General features: G+C 49.0%; 1 pseudogene; it reads right to left on the minus strand.

Annotated features, from left to right (window-relative positions):
• LOC102526683 (E3 ubiquitin-protein ligase HERC2-like) overlaps positions 1–18,973 on the minus strand; it is a 224,239-nt pseudogene that overhangs the window by 26,888 nt on the left and 178,378 nt on the right.

Raw genomic sequence — 18,973 nt, forward strand, 5'->3', positions numbered from 1 at the left:
CATTTCCTGCCTTCTCCCTCTGCACCCACCGCTTCCTCGCTCTGGATCCTGGCTCCATGCAGGGTCTTGGTCTCTGTGGATCTCTACTAGGGTGTTTTCTGCCTGCCAAATTAAGCTCTCAAAGTTTAATTTTTGTCTTTGATGTTTTGTCCAGTATTTCTGATGTACTGCAAGCAAGAAGGTTTAAAAAAAGAAATCTAGTCCTCCATGTGGTGGGCCATGGATGTCCCCATCATGCTTAGACCTGGTCAGATGTCCTCTCTTCAGCGGGAAGATGCCCACAGTCCACCCCCGAGTACGCAGTGCACCACGTGCTTGGAAACAGGGTGTAGACTGAGAGCCTGGCTTCAACAGAGCATGCTCAGGAAAGGCTTTGGCGTGAGTGAGACAAACCAGCAAGTGCCATCTTCCTAGGCTTCATGGGGCTCTTTCAATGACACTGTTTCCTGGGAAAAGATTCCTCCAAGAACACTTGAGCAATGAATGCATGCTGAATCCAGCTGACTTTTTCAAATAATTCACAGAAATTCAAAATAAAATTAAACTTTAACTCATTCATTCTTTAAACAGTATTGTAACGTTCTATGACAAACATGCTTAACACCTACCTAGTCACAAGAATTATTTTCACATATTTAAAATTCAGACTATATCCTTAAGGAAATCTACCTACATATCTACCAAAAAACAAAGTTGACAACCTAGTGTGCTGGATAAAGACTGCCAAGACTACTACTGACTGTACCTCAAGCTCCTGTTGGTCAAATATGGCCTCACCAGAGACGGCTGGGTGGCCGAGGCCAGTGACTGCTGTAAGAGGATCGTTGGGGGCTGCAGGCCTTCAGGAGACATGTCACTGAGGTCAGGGGATGCAGCTGCTCCATCATCTGAATTTAAAAACAAAATAAGAATGACACTGCATTTTCAACCACAAACATCTTTACTATTTCTTTTAAACTTTTTTTTAAATTGAAGTACAGTCAGTTACAATGTGTCAGTTTCTGGTGTACAGCACAATGTCCCAGTCATGTGTATACATACATACATATATTTGTTTTCATATTCTTTTTCATTAAAAGTTATTATAAGATATTGAATATAGCTCCCTGTGCTATACAGAAGAAATTTGTTTTTTTTTTAAAACAGCGCACTGAGCATGTTAAATCAGATATATGATTTCTACCTCATCAAGCGTTAGCCAATCAAAATCTTCAAGCATTTTCCACTCCCTGCTTTCTGGCCTCTGTCCTTCTTTAGTTCTTCTATCTGTCTCTTTAGAGCCAAACAAAGTGACCTCCTAGACTTCTGCCCTTGGTCCAGTTCGGGTCCCTTCTCTGCCTGGGTGAGCACTCACTGCTTTAGACCCCAGCTCTGAACACTCCCAAGTGTGCGCCATGGCCCTTGTTCACACCATAAACTGACACCAATTCCCAATGTGTCATGTGGTCAGGGTGATGTCTACTGTCTTCACCTGAGCAGCTCTGGGTGAGGTGTCTGGCACTTACTTCTCCTTTGCCCCGAGCCCACTGATACAATTTCTACTAATCCTCTAGTCCAGGGGTTGTAAATTTTTTTGAAGAGCCAGGGAGTAAACAGTTTAGGCTTAGTGACCACAGGGTCTGTCACAGCCACTCAAACTCTGCCACTGAAGTGTAAAAATGGCCAGAGATGACATGTAAACAAGAAGGCATGGCTGTGTTTCTATAAAGCTTGATGAAACAGGTGGCTGTGGTGGTCTGTCAAGCCCTGTGCTGGACAGCTCCACCTGGAGCCCTCGCTCTGCCCCGAGCATGGGATGGTAACCACGATTCAATGCTGCTGTAGCTACTCACCAGGGTGACCACAGAACAGCCAGTCCAATTCCCTGGGCACGACTTACCTGACCTCTCCAGCTTTAGCCCTACAATCACTGATAAACCCTGAGCTCCTTGCCAAGCTCAGTACACAAATACTCACTGATCATGCCTGTGCTCCTGCCATCTCCTCCCCCAGGACAGGGACTCCTCATCACCCTACAACCAGGGCCTGACTCACCCCTCAAAGGCTGCCCTCCCCAGCTGTCAGCCGCCAGCATCCCCAGGACATGTGTGGAACTGTGCTCAGACATCTCACAGCACACGAGCATATACCTTGGACAGAGCTACCTGCCTTCATTTTCTTTCCCCACCCTGACTCCAAAGAGTAAAAAACCATAAATGAGGACTGTCTGGTTGCCCACAGTATTTAGCACAATGTCTTTCAACAGTAGATAGTCCAAAATTTTTTCATAGCTTTGGGTTTTTTCCTATTCAAAATAATATGAGCTCATTCTAGAACACTAAAGCCATACAGAAAAGTACTAAGAAAATAAAGTCAGCTGAAATTCTCGTCACTCTCTGTGGCAAATCTACAAACAGATATACATATACAGCAATGTGCTTTTTTTTTTTTTATCATTTTCACATTTCCATGGTAAGGGGCACACACATGGACCACCACTGTGAACAGCACCACGGCATGCTACCGTTCCGGTACACCGCCTAATGATGGGCACTGAGGCATCTCCAGTTTTCAGCATAAAAACGAGACCAACCAAAAAAAGCCACAATGAGCATCTATAAACACATTTCCTCGTGCTTTTCCATGTGATCAGTTCGCACAAGATGACTAGCTAATCAATGGACGTACAGATATAGATACGTGTGCACATGCATTTTAAAGTCTAGCATGTCCTCAGATGCCCAGTGGACGGCTGTACCAACTTAACCCCCCCCAGCAGAGTGTCAGAGGAGCCCCACTTCGTGTGCACTGGGAGCCTTGTTAAAAATGCAGATCCTGATTTCTTAGGTCTGGGCTGCAGCCTGAAGGGCCCACACCTCTAACAAGCTCCCATGTGCCACCATCACTGCTGGTCCTAGGGCCACACTTTGACCACTGAGGCAGCAGAGCACTGTTTCCCTCTCTCCCCTCAGGCTTTGTCTTTCTCACTCGTGGTCTGTGTTTCATCAGTTACTGGCTTGGTGGCACATCTTCCTTGTTCACGTAGAAGCCATCTCTAGTTCCCCTTCTATGGGCCACCCGTACGTGTCCCTTGGCTGCCTTTCTTACAGGTCTGTAAGGGCTCGGAGAAAGTCACCTGCGTGAGTAGCTGCTGTGTCCTGAGACAGGATCCACCTGAGCTGGTCCTGGTGGGAAAGCAGCGCGTGGCCCGCCTTCAGGATGCACAGCATCAGCTCTGGCCCCTCAGCAGGCCCAGGTGTCCTTGTCCTGGGGGAGAAAAGGCCTCAGCAGGGAGGCCACAGGCTCTTCCCTCAGCAAGGGTCGGCCCTGGGGATGGCGCTGCCCCGAGGGACTGATCTGACTTTGCAAAGCCTGGCAGTGATGAAGGGCTTGCCCTTCCCCGGGCTGTGGGTGAGCATCCTCCTCTGCCCTGAGGTCTCCCCTGCCACGTGCTACCTCGAGTTAGGTGAGGATGCAATGGTTTAACACAGTTAGGGCCATGTTAGCTACTTCTAGTATGATCAGGTGTTTCCCAAGTCGCTGAAATTTCACCCAGACACCTATCTCATAAATAACATACTTTCACCTTTTCTTGCCAAGACTCAGACAACACAATTTTGTCAGATACTCAGGACATACAGTTCTCTAACGTAAAGATAATAGCACTCTGTAGGATTGCTAGAGCAGGCAGATAGCTAGATATGGGCAGAGAAAGGGGGACCCAGGCCATATGGCAGGAACTGAGCAGAAATGAGGGGCATGGGGCCAAATGCAGGAAACCCTACATCATGTAAGCACCAGGGGTCCCTGGGTAGAAAAGAAAGGCAGGAACTTCTGGGCTGAAAAGCAGTCTCACACTTTGGAGTGACAAGCAGCCTGAAGGCTGACAAAGAAAGGTGGGAAAAGGCAGGAATCCCCAGTGTCCCAATGTAACCTTTTACTCATTATACGCTCACTTCAACAAAATTAGCCTTGCAGATTAGAGGTACCCATCGTGCACTGATGCCGTGACACTTCTGATCCAGACTAAATAAGGACAAAAACCCCTCCTCCCCTCTGGAAGGTGAAGCTGGGATGAAAACCAGGATATACTTCCTAATGAATATTCTGCCTGTTTCTAATGAATATTCACTTCCTAATGAATATTCTGCCCATTCATTTTTACACTCTATGTATCCAACTTGCCAAAGAAACTCAGCACAGCCGCTCACCTGAGCCCGCCCGCTCTTCCCCTGAGAGTGCCCTATCTATGCCTGAATAAATCCTCACTGTACTTTCTTTAACCTCCGTGTCTCATCGGAATTCTTTCTGGGATGGTTCAAGAACCTGAACACCAGTTACATCTACTGGCAACAGGATCTTATCTAATCAAACGACTGCAGTGATGTCCACGGGCCAACAGAGGAACAGACCAGGGAAGCTGCCACAAAGATGGAGCCAGACCACTAGGAGAGCCAGACTAGCCACAGCAGCAGCATTCCAAAGCAGGACATGTTGGAGGCCACAGCAGGCAGCATGGGGACATGAGGACGGGAGGGCATGGAGGAGCCAGAGGTGCCTCTGGGGCACTGAGCTCGAACACCCAGCAGACGGTTATTCACTGTGACAGGAAACATGGCTAAGGGACAAGGTTAGTTGAACTGTGGACATGCTGTGGTTTACATGCACCTGGCCCTCCAGCCAGAGATGAGAACTGGAGAGCCATCATAAACGCTGCAGCAGGAATTACAGGACTGGGGAGAAATGGGTGAGGAAACTCAAGAAGAGTGGGCAGAACGAGCCAGAAGTCACGGACGCAACCACAAGGACTTCTAACGTGCAAACAACAGTCAGGGAGAAGAATTCTCAAAGGACACGTGAGGGGCAACGTCAGGGAAATGGAGAGCAGCGCCCCAAACCAAAGGCAGGGCTGGAGCAGGGCCGGCCTCGGCCTCAGACAGGCAGCCATGGTCCACAGACACAGAGTGAGGCAGGTCCAGATGCACAGGCCCTGCTGGGTCTGGCTGTGATGAGACCCAGAGCAACACTCAAGAAAGGCGACTAGGCTGGGGGGCCTCAGCTGGGGGGGTCAATGTGCAGGGAGAGAACACAGACTTTTCTTCAAAAAGTGTGTTCAGAATAAACGCTGGCACAGGGAAGTGGGGAGGCCTGGGGATTCTCTGGGTGCCACCCCCACCACGGCATCATTCTTAGTGTCACACACACTCATCACCACACCTGCTGTCACTCAACCAGTGTTCAGTCCATCCGAACCCAAAGACTTCGGCAGTGACAGACCTGCTCTGACAAAACAAGATGTTGTTCAAATAATACTAGTTAAGATTGTAGCTCTTTCATCAAGAAGCGCGTGTACTGACCTGCAAAACCCTGCTTAGGTGATTTCTTTATTTTGTGCTTTTCCAATTTGCTGCCAGCGAGGTTCACCAACTGAGCCCAGACGAAGAGCATGGGCTCTGTGAAGCACAAGTCGGTGCCGCTGAACGCCGGGCGGGGAGCTGAAGACGGAGCGCAGGAGCCTTCAACGTGTGTCCAGTGAGCAGAGCACATGGATGTTCTGGAAGCTGTCAGAGCCACAAATCTTAATTCGGAAACACCACATGTAGATGTAAGTCTTTTTACATCTGAAAATAATGTTAAAAGATGACACTGGAGGCAAGACAAAGACTTACATGCACAGTAAATAGAAACTAAAATTTTTTTCTTTACCAACGTGTCAGCAATAATTACATCATGGTAGTGGTTACTAAATTTTTAGGTATTACCTACAACATGCACATATTCTTGTAATTATCAAAAACAGTATTTTATTGAAAGATATGGTCAGGTCTTAGTTGGGTTACATCAAAATAATATAAATCACTTTCTCTATGTATCCCTAATTCACAGGTTTAACATGACACCAGCTGCCACACAAACCATGTCACTCAATATGATTATTATGGATTTTGTACATGAAGAAAAGCTCATTTAAGGGAATCATTTTCAGGGATTTTTTGAAAGTTGAGCTGTTCGATAAGAAATAAATTTTATTAATTCACAGTTTAAAAATAATGAAAACTAACTTATATTTCCACAGTACCTTCTAAGTAGCTAATGCCCTTTCATGTCTTTTTGAGGCTAAAATAAGACAAATGAGCTACTAGTCTATGTAATCCTGTGAGATAGGTCCCATTCACCACTGGAGCACGAGATGAAAAAGAAAGGCAGACATGCTTCCTGAATTTGGATGGCGTCCTACAAGGCAGACATAAACGGCCAGAATCAAGTTCTTCCCACTTCACCTAGGAACTAAACACAGGTTCACTACTGGCTTCAGTTGGTTCAGGGGGTACACATGACAGGCGCACATGTCACGGAGCTGCATGGTGATCCTGCCCTTCGGGGTGATGGGAGTCACAGTGCCTTCTCCAAACTCCTTGCGCATGACTTGTCCTTCCAGGTGCAACCGACTGTCAATGCCTCTGCCCACGGCCAGGACCGCCATGAAGCCCCCCACCTCTGGGTCCTCAGAATCAGGAAACTAGCCCTCCCACAGGGCCTAGCACAGACAGACAGCAAGCTTGGGGAGCGGAGTCCAGGGTGCTGCCTGCTTCTTACACTTAAAATTAAGCTGAATTCATTTCTAGGTTAGTTTCTTCATCCTTTTTTTCCAGGAACAAAGTATTTAAGAATATACATTTGAATAAAATGAAGTGTTTAAGGGGAGAAGGTAGAGCTAAAGTGCAAGAGCACATGCTTGGCACGCACAAGGTCCTGGGTTCAATCCCCAGTACTTCCATCAAAAAACAAAATAAATAAACAAACCTAATTACATACCTCCTGAAAAAAAACCCCATAAAACCCCAAAAATAAACAGAGCCTTTAAAAAGGGAATTTCAAAGGGAAATCAACATCCTACAGGGAAACCCAAGCAGAGGTGAAAGGCACGCGGCCCCTACCCCCTCGGCCGGCTTCCTGGCACCCCCGCCTGCTGGGGGGCCTGCCAGAGCCAGGCGGTGCTGCTGGGCACCCACCTTCTACAAAGAAGCACTCGGCACAACCTTTGCTTTTAATTGACCTCCATAACATTATTTTCAAGGAGAAACTACTTCACAGCTATGTTACAATTTCACTGATTCAGTGGGAGAGGAACAGGAGACTTTCAAACCAGCCCAAAGGACTTTCTTTTGTCTTTTTGTTTTTTTGTGTGAGGGGAAGTAATTACGTTGATATATAAAATAAAAATATGAAGGCACTGGGGATTAAACCCTGGACTTTGTGCATGCTAGGCACCCACTCTACCACTGAGCTCTACCCTCCCAAGGGACACTTTACATGTTAAAAATCTCTAAAGCATGTGTAGTAACTCAAATTCTTTAAGGAATTTCATCCACTCACCCTTTCTGTGCAGTAGGGAGACAACTCACAATTCCAACAGCAGTTCTCTGTGAGGAAACTTCCTACTGGTTTGAAATCTCACGTTTTAAACATCCTCCATGAGCTCATTCATATTTAATCTGTGTCCTAAATTCCCAGGCCAAGGCTAAGAAGTCTGCAAAGCAGAATGAGAGTAAGAGGTTTCCATGAGGTTTATCCAACTTGACTCTGACCTGACCATGACCCTGTCTGCTCCACCCGGGGCCCCACTCGGGCACCCAGGGCTTCTGCTCCCTCCTGGCTGGCAGTGACCCTGGGGAGGGGCGGCATCCCATGACCTGCTCAGACCCCTGGACCAGCTGCTCTTCCCCAGCTCCCACGGCCCAGCCCTCCTGCTCTCCTGGCTTCCAGGGACACCGCCCTTCAGACCCATGTTCACTCTCATACTCAGTCACTCTCACCCAGACACATGCACAGACACTCACACCCCACCACAATCACACATATGCCTGCTCAGTCACACACCCAGTTACTCACACACATTCACTTGTTCACTTCACATTCACACCCTCATAGACAAACTCACTCACATGTACAAACTTACATATGCACTCAAGCCTGCACACACACACACACACACTCGCTGCGCTCACTTCCACCTCTCCACACTTAACACCCTCACATCCACATACTCAAACACTTTAGTGGGTTGAACTGTATCCCCCCAGAGTCATCTTCACCCAGAACCTCAGCTGGGACCTTATTTGAAAATGAACCCCTTCACATGTATAACGAAGGTAAGGACTGAGATGACATTATACTGCATTAGGATGAACCCTAAATCCAATGAAAGCCCTTAGGAGAGGCAAAGGACAGCAGAGGCATCCAAGAGAAGATGAGGTAGACACTGGAATGCTGTGGCCACAAGCCGAGGAAGCCTGGGAGGACACGGACACACGCACCCACTCACACACGACAGCCTCACAGCCCGGTTCTGACTCTGTGGCCCACAGCACTCCCTGCATACATGTCTTGTCCATCCTTGCCCTCTCCACCAACATGCGCAGCAGTCCACGCAGTCTTGGTGTCTTCACTCTGCATGACTTCAGCATGGGCTCCAGCAGACAGAGTTTGAAGTAAATTAACAGCGCTGGTGAGCATCATTGCAGTGGGGTGAATCTTCCCTTCAATTTGTTACAACTTCTGAAAAAAAATCAAAATTAGAAACTACACTCCCAAATAAATGGGAAAGTGTCTCCACACGTAATTTAAGGGATTTGACTTCACATTCTTCTTTTCTTACTTTGGAAAGGGAAGCAGCTCTTTATATTTGAAGATGAAATTCAAGGTCCACTAAATAAACACCCTATTCAGCTCCATCCCTACCTCCTTCAAAGGAATCAAGCCTTTTAAATATTTTTTAAAGCAATCTCAGCATACAGCTCAGAAGAACTAAAACAATTATAAAAACTCACTTCTCAGAAAAACAGCTCATCAAATGTCAAAAGCTGGTTGTTAATGAGCTGGCTATGCGCAGGATGAAGATGAGGTGGCTGCCTCCATGGATGCAGAGCTAGGGGCACACATGTCCAGGCCACCTTCCTGTCACTTGGCCAGCCCTGCTCAGGCCGACTTCCTAAGTGAAGCCCCCTGGCAGAGAGCTGGGAGGAGGCGCACTTGACCAGGACACTGTCAGATGCAATGATAACATAACCCGCACTGACCCAGGCAGGGCCACGCGGCATCACACACACTACTCCTAACCTGCCAAGGGCAGACGTCATCCGTGTACATCTGATGCTCAGAGTGGCACGCACACGGGGCACGGAGCACTGCCTCTGACACCTTCCACACCATTTTCTCTGATGAGCTCAGCCTCTCAGGTTTCCTCTCCTAACCATAAAAGTGACTTCTGAAGCCTGCCCATGCTGTGCATACAGCTGACATTGGAGCCCCAAGAAAAATCGCTGGCCTCCTGGACGGTCTCACCAAGATCTCAACATCCCAAGGCCTGAAAAAGTCCTGAAGCCCTCCTCCCACATCCTGCATCTCCTTAACCTTGCGGTCACGCTAAACTCCCACCTCCACTTTCCCTCAGGTAGTAAAGTACTGACTTACTACTCGACACTACATGCCTGACAGCAGGACCTTGGTGGGTAAGGTGACAGAAGCAAAAAGGCATGCTCTGGCATGGCAGGGTAACACCCACTCCTCCAGGCACTGGCTCACTACCTCAGACACCAGCTCAGGGCCCCCAGAAAGCCCACCAGTGGCGAGGACACAGACAGCCCTGCCCGCTCCCTCCCACCACACTGTCTCCAAGGAAAACAGAAATCAAATCCAACAGAATCACTGGGGGCCGGTTTAAAACTGACCTTCCGGGGAAGCCTGGTCTACACAGCTGCTCTCACTCCCAGATGAAATGATGGCCGGCCAGCACGTGCCCACAGCTTGCCAGGCCCCATGGCACCCATCGGAGTCATCTTCTGTGTCCGAGTCCTCTGCAGAGGGCTGCGTGGAGGCCAGCAGCTCCGCCAACTTCAGGTCATACTTCCCCTCCTTTCCCATCCTGTATGAGCTGGTATTGCCCGTGTCCCTCTGGACCATGATCCACCCATCCTCTCCAAGTTCACGGATCACACAGCCAAGGCCAGGAGGAGGTCTGTCCTGGGGAAGCCGAAACAGAGACTGGTTAAGAGGGTGCGGACCAGTCTGTCACATGAATATGGCCTGTAAGGGTGGCTGCAGCATTGGCACAGGCTGCGTGTCCAAGAGGGCTCCAGACCCGCTACAACACGCACGGCTCACGCCGTCACCACACAGCTCACACCATCACTGCACAGCGAACGCCGTCACCGCACAGCAAACACTGGGGCTAACTTGCCCGCACTCCTTTACCGAAGAGGTAGCTGGGAAGGTGTCACCTCAGTCGGCATCCTCTCTAAGCCAACGTGGAGATGAGACTTTCCAGCCTGGTCCTGCCGCCCTGCTCCTTAGCCCCTAGATCCCTCGGGGCTTCACGAGGTCAGAACCTCAAACAAGCACCAGCACCGCCTCATTCCCGTTCATTCTTCAGTTTTTCTCTGACCCTAGAGTGAACCTCCACCTCCCATTTCTATCAGTAAAAGCTGTTTTTAGGATGCTGCTGCCTGTTCTGGACACCAATTCTGAGATGATTCTCAGGAGGCGCGTGCTTAAGAGTGAAGCTGAGAACACCAGGACGTGAGAAGGCAGCTCCACATCATTAGGAGGGTGAACGCAGTCCTGCACGAGCAGCCTGGGCAGTGGTGCAGGGCCCGGCCCCTGACCTCCACCTGGGGTGACCCTGCAGAGATGTGGGAGGAAGGAGCTTGGGGTAGAAGACAAAAGGTGGGCACCCCCAAGCCAGCGCCTGCTGCTGCCTGGCTGGGGTGCTGACAGGCATGTGGCCATCAGCTCCTAGAGGCCGCACCAGAGCTTTCTCGACCTGATTATTCGGATGAGGTGTGCTCTCTCCTGCTCACTCTCTCGTTTCAGGCTACACCCCTAGTTGAGCTCACACCAGGAGTTCTCTGAAAACAGTCCCCACTCCTCACAGGCCTGATCCTGATCGGGGCCCCACGACAGGCCGCTGCTGCTCCCTCCTTGTTTGGAGCCTCTAGTCACCTGCCTTGGAGTCGGTACTTTGTCATGGGTCAGTCACAAACATCCTGAGAGAAGGTAGGTACTGACTCCAGGTTACACCCCCCAGGATGCGCAGAATATGACTAACAAGCGGCTCATGTGTTTGGGTCAAATCTCTAAGCACCTGATCGCCCCATTTCCAGTCCACGCCTCTCATGACCCTGGTCCTGATCTTCATCACGGCAGCCAGCTCCAGGCCAGAAACCGGGAACTGCACCGGGGCTGTTTCCTTCCGAGTCTCTCCCAGAACTGTAGCGGGAGCTCCTCGGGCAGACTTGTTCACGGCTTCTTCAACATTATCACAGCTGGGGCCTATCACAGCACCAAAAACTACAGCTGATCCAATCAGTACTCACAGTTTCCCAATCTTAATATATTTTTAAAATAATTATTAAGTATTAATGAAGATAGTGACTTTAAAGACTCAATGGTGTATTTTTGTTTTATCAGTACAACAAATACTATGAAAAACTTACTGATGAGAATTAAATTTTGGAAAAGGCAAGGGAGGACAAAATATCTAAATGTGTATCAGAAGTTGTAAGTGATGAAAAAACTACTCAGAAAAGACATTTACTCTCTTTCTAGGGATTACAACCTGCTCCAAAAAAAACCAAAATGCTCTAAGTTAGAAAGACACGCATTGAGGGGGAGGTTAGCTCAGCGGTAGAGTACACACTTAGCACACAGGAGGTAACGGGCTCAACAACCACTGGTACCTCCATTAAAATAAAGAAACCTAATTAACCCCCTGCAAAAAACCATAAGTAGATATAGATAGATAAATAAATTAAAAAAAAACAAACAAACAAATACAATATTTTTAAAAAAGAAAAACATGCATCACATATTTTTATTACAATAGAAAAAAAATAACCACCTAAATGTCTAACAGTGAGACATGAACCAGCTTAAATTACGGTACTGGAAACAGACAAGCTAACAAAGCAGGCCCGAGACTGCTGTCCTTGGAAAGGCCTGCTTGCAAGGCTGCCCTCTGCTGGCCTCCAATAACCTGGATTTTGCAAGGGTTCCGACCATCCCCTAACTGCCAAGAATGCATCCCTGGGCCTCAACTGTCTGCACAGACCACATGGTTCCAGGCTTCCTTCCGGGGGCCTGGAACTCACCTGAGCGCCAGGCAGACGTGCCTACACGACTTGCCTCAGTGAAAGCTCAGGGCACCGAGTCTCCCCACGTTGCCCGTGAAGATGACACTTCACATATGTGGTCACAGCGCCTTGCTGGGGGGACAAAGGGCATCCTGTGCGTCTCCCCTGGGAGAGGATATCCATCTGGTTTCTCCCAGACATGGCCCACATGCCTTCTCCCTTTGCTGATTTTCCTTTCTTCTCTTTCACTATACTAAATCTCAGCCCTGAGGATGACCACATCTAGAGCCCTGTGAGGCTTGTTAGCGAATCACTGAACCTGGGAGTGCTCTCAGGAACAGGGAGGGCAGCGCTGGGATTCTCTAGAACAGCCCTGATTCAGACAAGTATCACAAAAGCCTTGTTCAGTAAAAGGAAGAATGAAGGGTGGGACACGATGAATCTGGTCCCTGGTGGCCACGCAATCACCCACAGTATAAAATGGAAGCTAAGCTGTCAGGTGGGAGAAGTAAAATGCACCAATGCATTTGAAAGCAGCAAATGCAACCCCAGGAGTTGGCCTGCTGGCCTCAGTGAGGGGAAAGCCCACGCCTGGTGACCCCATGGTCTTCCTTCTCCCCCCAGGTGGGACGAAAAAGTGCCCCACCATTTCCAAAGATGGACCCGGGTGGGTCAAAAATGTTGAAGTTTGTGTCCCTCTCTCCTCCAAGAGGGAGAAGTAAAGGTTATTCAATTCCAGGCCTGGCCAGGGAGAGTGTTGCTCAGTGGCACAGCGTGCACATGAGGTCCTGGGTTCAATCCCCAGTACCTCCATTAAAAAATGAATAAATTATATATTAAAACAATCCCAGGACTGAAGAAAAGCTTTAGATAAACTGGAGGAAAAAGTTTTCTTCAGCCTCACAGTGTCCCTGTGAGGCTCCAGGACAGGGAGGGGTGGCAGCTGTACTGTTAACCCTGTAACTGCTGAATCTGCTGCTAAAGGTTTGAACACATTCTACAGTAAGAAAAAAGGAGTATCTTTTTTTAAGTGGCCTTGTATTTTGTGGCGATTATATGTGAATGTATGCATAAAAATCAATGTAAATTACATGCTTATCATTTCATATATGAAAGAGAAACCACTCTGATGAGGGAAAATGACAAATACAGATATGTATTCACTGGACACAATTCCCTGGCTGTTTACAGCCAGTAGCTGGGTTGGAATTTAAACTCGAGTGTGACTAGCAGAAAAAGCCCCCATAATTAATGATGTGTGCTACGATTTTTGAATGACATATGCAATGACTTTTGCATGATGGCCATTCTAACTGGTGTGAGATGATACCTCATCTAGTTTTAACTTGTATTTCCTTGATAATTAGCAACACTGAGCATTTTTTCATGTGCCTATTGGCCATTTGTATGTCTTCACTGGAGAATTGCTTATTTATGTCTTTGCCCATTTTGAATTGGGCTGTTTGTTTTTTGTTATTAAGATGTATGAGCTGTTAAACTTAAAGGCTAATTAAACTTATAGCAAAGGAAACTGCACAGCAAAGGAAACCATAAGCAAAACAAAACGACAATCTACGGAATGGGAGAAAATATCTGTAAATGATTCAACTGACAAAGACTTAATTCCCAGAATATATAAACGGTTCATAAAATTTAATAACAAAAAAACAAGCAACCCAATCCAACAATGGGCAGACCTAAAGAAGCAATTCTCCAATGAGGACTACAAATGGCCAATAGGCACATGTAAAAATGCTTAATATCACTAATTACCAGAGAAATGGAAATCAAAACTACAAAACACCAGTCAGAATGGCTGTCACTTCAAAGTTCATGCATGATAAATGCTGAAGAGGGTGTGAAGAAAAGAGAACTCTATTACACTGCTGGTGGAATGTAGTTTGGTGTAGCTATTATGGAAAACAGTATAGAATTTCCTCAAAAAACTAAAAATAGACTTACCCTATGATCCAGCAATCCCACTTCTGGGTATATATTCAGAGGAAACTCCAATGCAAAAAGGTACCTGCACCTTAGTATTCATAGCACCACTATATATAATAGCCATAATGTGGAAGCAACCTAAATGAAGAAAGAGGTGACTGGGTGAAGATGAACTAGTATATTTATACAATGGAATACTACTCTGCCATTAAAAAGGTTAAAAGAATGCTATTTGCAGCAATATGGATGGACCTAGAGATCATCATTCTTAGTGAAGTGAGCCAGAAAGAGAAAAATACCAAATGATATGACTCAGATGTGCAATCAAAACAAAGGGTGACACTATGAACTCATCTACAGAACAGAAACAGGTTCACAGACTTGGTTAACAATCTTATGGTTACCAGGGAAACAGGGTGGGAAGGGTAAATCTGGGAGTTTGAGATTTACAAATACTAGCCACTAAATATACAACATTTTTTTTTAAGTTTCTTCTGTATACCACAGAAACCTATGTTCAATATCTGGTAATAACCTATACTGGAAAAGCCACTACAGCTACCAACTGAGGAAGCAAGAGAAGAAAGGATAGTGAGTTACCCTGGGCTAGAGCCCGGTCCTCCTAAAGTCCTTTCCTGCTGCTGACACTGCCTCCTGACCACACTGCACCCTCCTCCCAGGAGCAGGCTGACATGAACACATGCTTCCTGTGAACTGGGGCAGCAGAGACCGCCACCAGGACAGGCCCCTGGGAGATGGAAGCAAGTCCACTTGCCACCTGGAGGAGGAGCAGCACCCCTCCCCCTGCCGCCCTCTAACCGCAACCGCACCTGCCTTCCGGAGCCAACTGACCTGGAAAAGTGTCCCATGAACTTGGGGCTCTGGTGGGGAGAGGGGCACTGCCCTTGGCAAACTGGTAAATTTGTCCCCATCTTCCCCACGGCATGGCCTGGAGGCAGCCTCTACTGTCCCAGGCATGTCCCCAGGTCAGCCTGCTCCCAGGAGGCGGGCCTGGTGTGGTCACAGGCAGCAGAAGCAACCAGGGGTTTAGGGGTCTGCCCATGCGAGTCTATGGATTTGCTTCAGACTCCCCTGCGGCCTGTCCTGGCCTCGGCCTCTGATAACCCAGGATCGTGGGACTCAGTTTACAGGTCAGCCTGCTCCTGGAAAGCAGCAGCTGTGCTATCAGGGGATGGAGGTGGCAATGGTGGGACTTGGGCTGCCCTGTGCAAGCACGGGGATTTGCTGCCACTTTTCGCTGTCGCTACCACCGCCCTCACACACTCACTGCACCGCGCCCTCCTCCCAAAAGCAGACTGACCTGTAACCTGAGTCCTGCAAACCTGGGGCTTTAGAGGCCACCCCCAGGACAGGCTGTGGGGTAGATGGGAGCAACTCGACAGCTCCCAGGAGCAGACCCCTCTCCCTGCTGATGCCAGGATACTGCCACCCCTGCCCCCGACAACCCCGCACCTGCCTCCCACGAGCAAGCCATGATCTGAGGGCCGGAGGGAAGTGCTCCAGGGCCTTCTAGTGCCCTCCCACCTCCCAGGGCTGCACCCACTTACTCAAACCCGGGTACAAGCGGCAGCAAAGAAACGGGGTTCAGGGACTACAAACCGGGCGAAGGCACCACGAACTATGGTGGAGACCCGCACCCGCCTCAGGGTCCTAATGGGCAGCGCAGCTGGGCCTCACCCACACACCCCTCCCTGTGCGCCTCCCCAGCTGCGCAGCCCAGGCCTCACCCACCGGCTCCCTGACCTACACACCCCCACCAGTGCCCCCTTACCTGCCCAGCGATGGCAGCAGAGGCGACGGCAAGCAGCGGCCCAGACCCCAAGCCTCGTTCCTCCTCAGGAACTGGTCCAGGAGCGCCCACCACACGTCCAGCTTCCACACAGGCCGGGCGGGGTCCGGATTCTGCGCGTCCGCACACCTCCTCCTCAGGCCTGCAGCGCGGATGCTCGGGGTGGGGATCCCAATCTCTGGTTCTCTGTGAGTGGGGCCCAGACGGCTGGGGCAGGCCAGGGCAGTACAGTATGACCACCCGTCTGCCCGCCCCGCTGGGTCTCCATCCCCAGTGACCCCACCCCGACACCGACCAGGTCCTGGCTCAACCAGGACCAACACCGGCCCTGGGCCAGGCCACACACTCCAGCCCCACTCCCCTTGCTTGCCCCCCAACCTCCAGCCAGGCCCAGTCTCAGACTGCACCCCCAAGACAGGGCTTCTTGTCACAAGGAGACCCCCACCCCCAAACTCCACCCCGCTAGTACTAACCTTTGGCCCTCACACCCCAAGCACACTCCTCATGCCTCATCGCAGGACCCCCCCAACATTCTGATATGGTCCCCTTCACCCCTCAGCCTGTCCTAACTGCGGGATCCCCCTCACTCAGAGTGCACCACTACCTGGAGCTGACACCCTCACCCCTTAACCCGCGGGTGGGGCGAGGAAGTCCGGGCTCTGGTCACCATGGTGACTGCCACCAGCGGGGCTCTAGCCTAGTGTGCACAGCACAGTCTGAGGCTACAGGGCGTAGCGGGCCAGGCTGGAGGCAGTTTCAATTCCAGCTCAGGCACTCTAACCTCCACGCCCTGTGCCTCATCTGAGCCTGGGGGTCAGGGTGGTCCCAGGCTGCCTGCCACTGGCCTGTGGGCCTTGGGTGGTTGATGGACCGGATGGTGATCCGGACCCTGAGAACGGAGACACAGGAACCTGTGAGGGGGTAAGGGTGCAGCTGAGCCCGGAGATGGACAGTAGGCAGTGGGCTGTGTGAATCAGGCTATCTGCATGGCCTGGGCTCAGCCCAGGTGGTTGTAGGGACCATGTTCATTCACGCTGGGGCAGAGGGAAAAGGGACAGGAGATTTGAAAGCGTCCTTGTCAGGAGCCCAAGGCTGGAGAGCCCAGCAGGCAGCTGCACCAGCCAGGCCACCTTGGAACCAGCCATGACACTGGTCCCTTGCATTGGGGAGACTGTTGATGGGCCAATGAGAAGTTCCCTGTCTGCCTCTGCCCCTGCCATATAGTTTACAGGCAATTGAAGGGACTTTGACAGGTGATTTTAATCACTGATAATTGTTACTTTCTCTGTGGGATATCAGGTCCACAGTCATGGTGAACCTGGCAGGGCTCCTGTCTGAACCCCAGCCTGGGCAGAGAAGGACCCACCTGGAAACAACCTCTTACCTCTCACCAAAAGGCACTGTAGTAGAAAAAAACAAATCTGACTATTAAATCTGTTCCTTTTCCTTCTACCCTGTGCCCTGTTTTCTAGGTTTAGTCTCACTAGCTCTGCAGCTTTTGTAAAACAACGTTGCCTTTAGCCTGAAATATACAGGAGAGCCTATTCTCAGGGCTCTGACCTTTAAGGATATGAACACTTTTGCGCTCCTATAAAGATAACAAGTTGCAGAATACGGAATAACCTTTGTTTTGTTGGAGGACTTACAGGGGCACCATAACCTGACCCACAGGGACAGCTGCAAAGGATTCCAAAAACAAAGAATTCCTACACTAAGAAGTTTGCAACAACCAACCACAGCCCCTCCCCTTTTTAGTACAAAAGGAACCTAAAGTCTGACTTGAGGAAGATGGTTCTCCAGGACATTAGTCAGCCATGTTCTTGGTCTAAAGCAGTCCATGTGGGTGAAGTCATGGTGCCCCTGTAAAACCTCTAACAAAACAAGCTACTTTCTATTCGGCAACTTGCTGTCTTGTACCAGTGCAAAAGTGTTAATCTGCTTAAAGATCAGAGCCTTGAGAACAGGCTCTCCTGTTTACCAGACAGACGAGACTAAGCCTAGAAAACAGGGCACAGGGTTAAAGCCACAGGAAGAGATCTAATATGGGGTCAGATTTGTTCTTTTCTATTACGTATCATCTATTTTTATGGTTTAAGTCTACAAGAATAAAGTTTAGCCTTTTCCCATTTTCAGTTGTGCACTTTAGGAGCCTTAAGTGCACTCACAATGCTGTGAGATCAGCACCTCTGTCTGGTTTTAGACTATTTCCTTCCTCAAAGTAGAAGCGTGTATCCAAAGCTCACCCTGCGTCCTCCCTCCCTCAGCCCTTGACAAGCACTCATCCCCTTTATCTTTCTGTACCTATCTTCGAGGTTCCCTATCAATGAAATAATAAAAGGTGGCTCTTTTTTTCTGCCCACATATCTTAAGCCAGAACAGGTGAATTTTTTTGCTTTTACATGAATTAGCATTTTTGTATTTTCAGAGAAAAATCCAGATGGATTAAAGATGAGACGTACTAAATGAAGCCTTTTTAGTAACTATGTGCATAATTTCGGGGTAGGCACTGCTGTTCTAAGTGTAAAACCAGAGCCAGAAGGAGATGCTTTCCTGCGGCAAAATAAAATCAAAAAACAAACAAAGACCAAGAAATACAGCTGGAAAGACAAATCACAGCCTGGAAAAAACATTGTTCATGACCCGAGGTCAGAGAAACGTTTCACACCCATGAGGCCTAAAAACCTCTCGAAACCCAGTGTTCTGAAAAGAAACACAACACACACAAGCAGTTCCAATGAGAAGAAGTGCAGGCGGCCACTGTGTGTTAGAGGTGCTCGACTCTCAGGTGAGGACACAGGCAGAAGGACACCCTGTGAGGCAATGCTGGTCACCATCACACTGGCAGGGCTTCAGCCTGGTGACAACCAGCCCTGGCAACAATGTGAGGAGGTAGAGGCCCCAGCAGATTCCCTGGAGAGAAGAGTAAACAGACAATCCACTCTGGGGGAACACGGTACAGCAGTCATCAAATGGCCAGAGGTGCAACCCTTCCCTAGCAGTACTGATCGTTAGAGGTGCCCCACCAAAGTGCTTGCACAAATTTCAAAGATGTTTTTTCTTCAGTAACGTGAATTTACAACAATCAGTATGTCATCAAGGCATTTTCATC

This window comes from Vicugna pacos, chromosome 17, assembly GCF_048564905.1.
Source record: "Vicugna pacos chromosome 17, VicPac4, whole genome shotgun sequence".
Lineage (NCBI taxonomy): Eukaryota > Metazoa > Chordata > Mammalia > Artiodactyla > Camelidae > Vicugna > Vicugna pacos.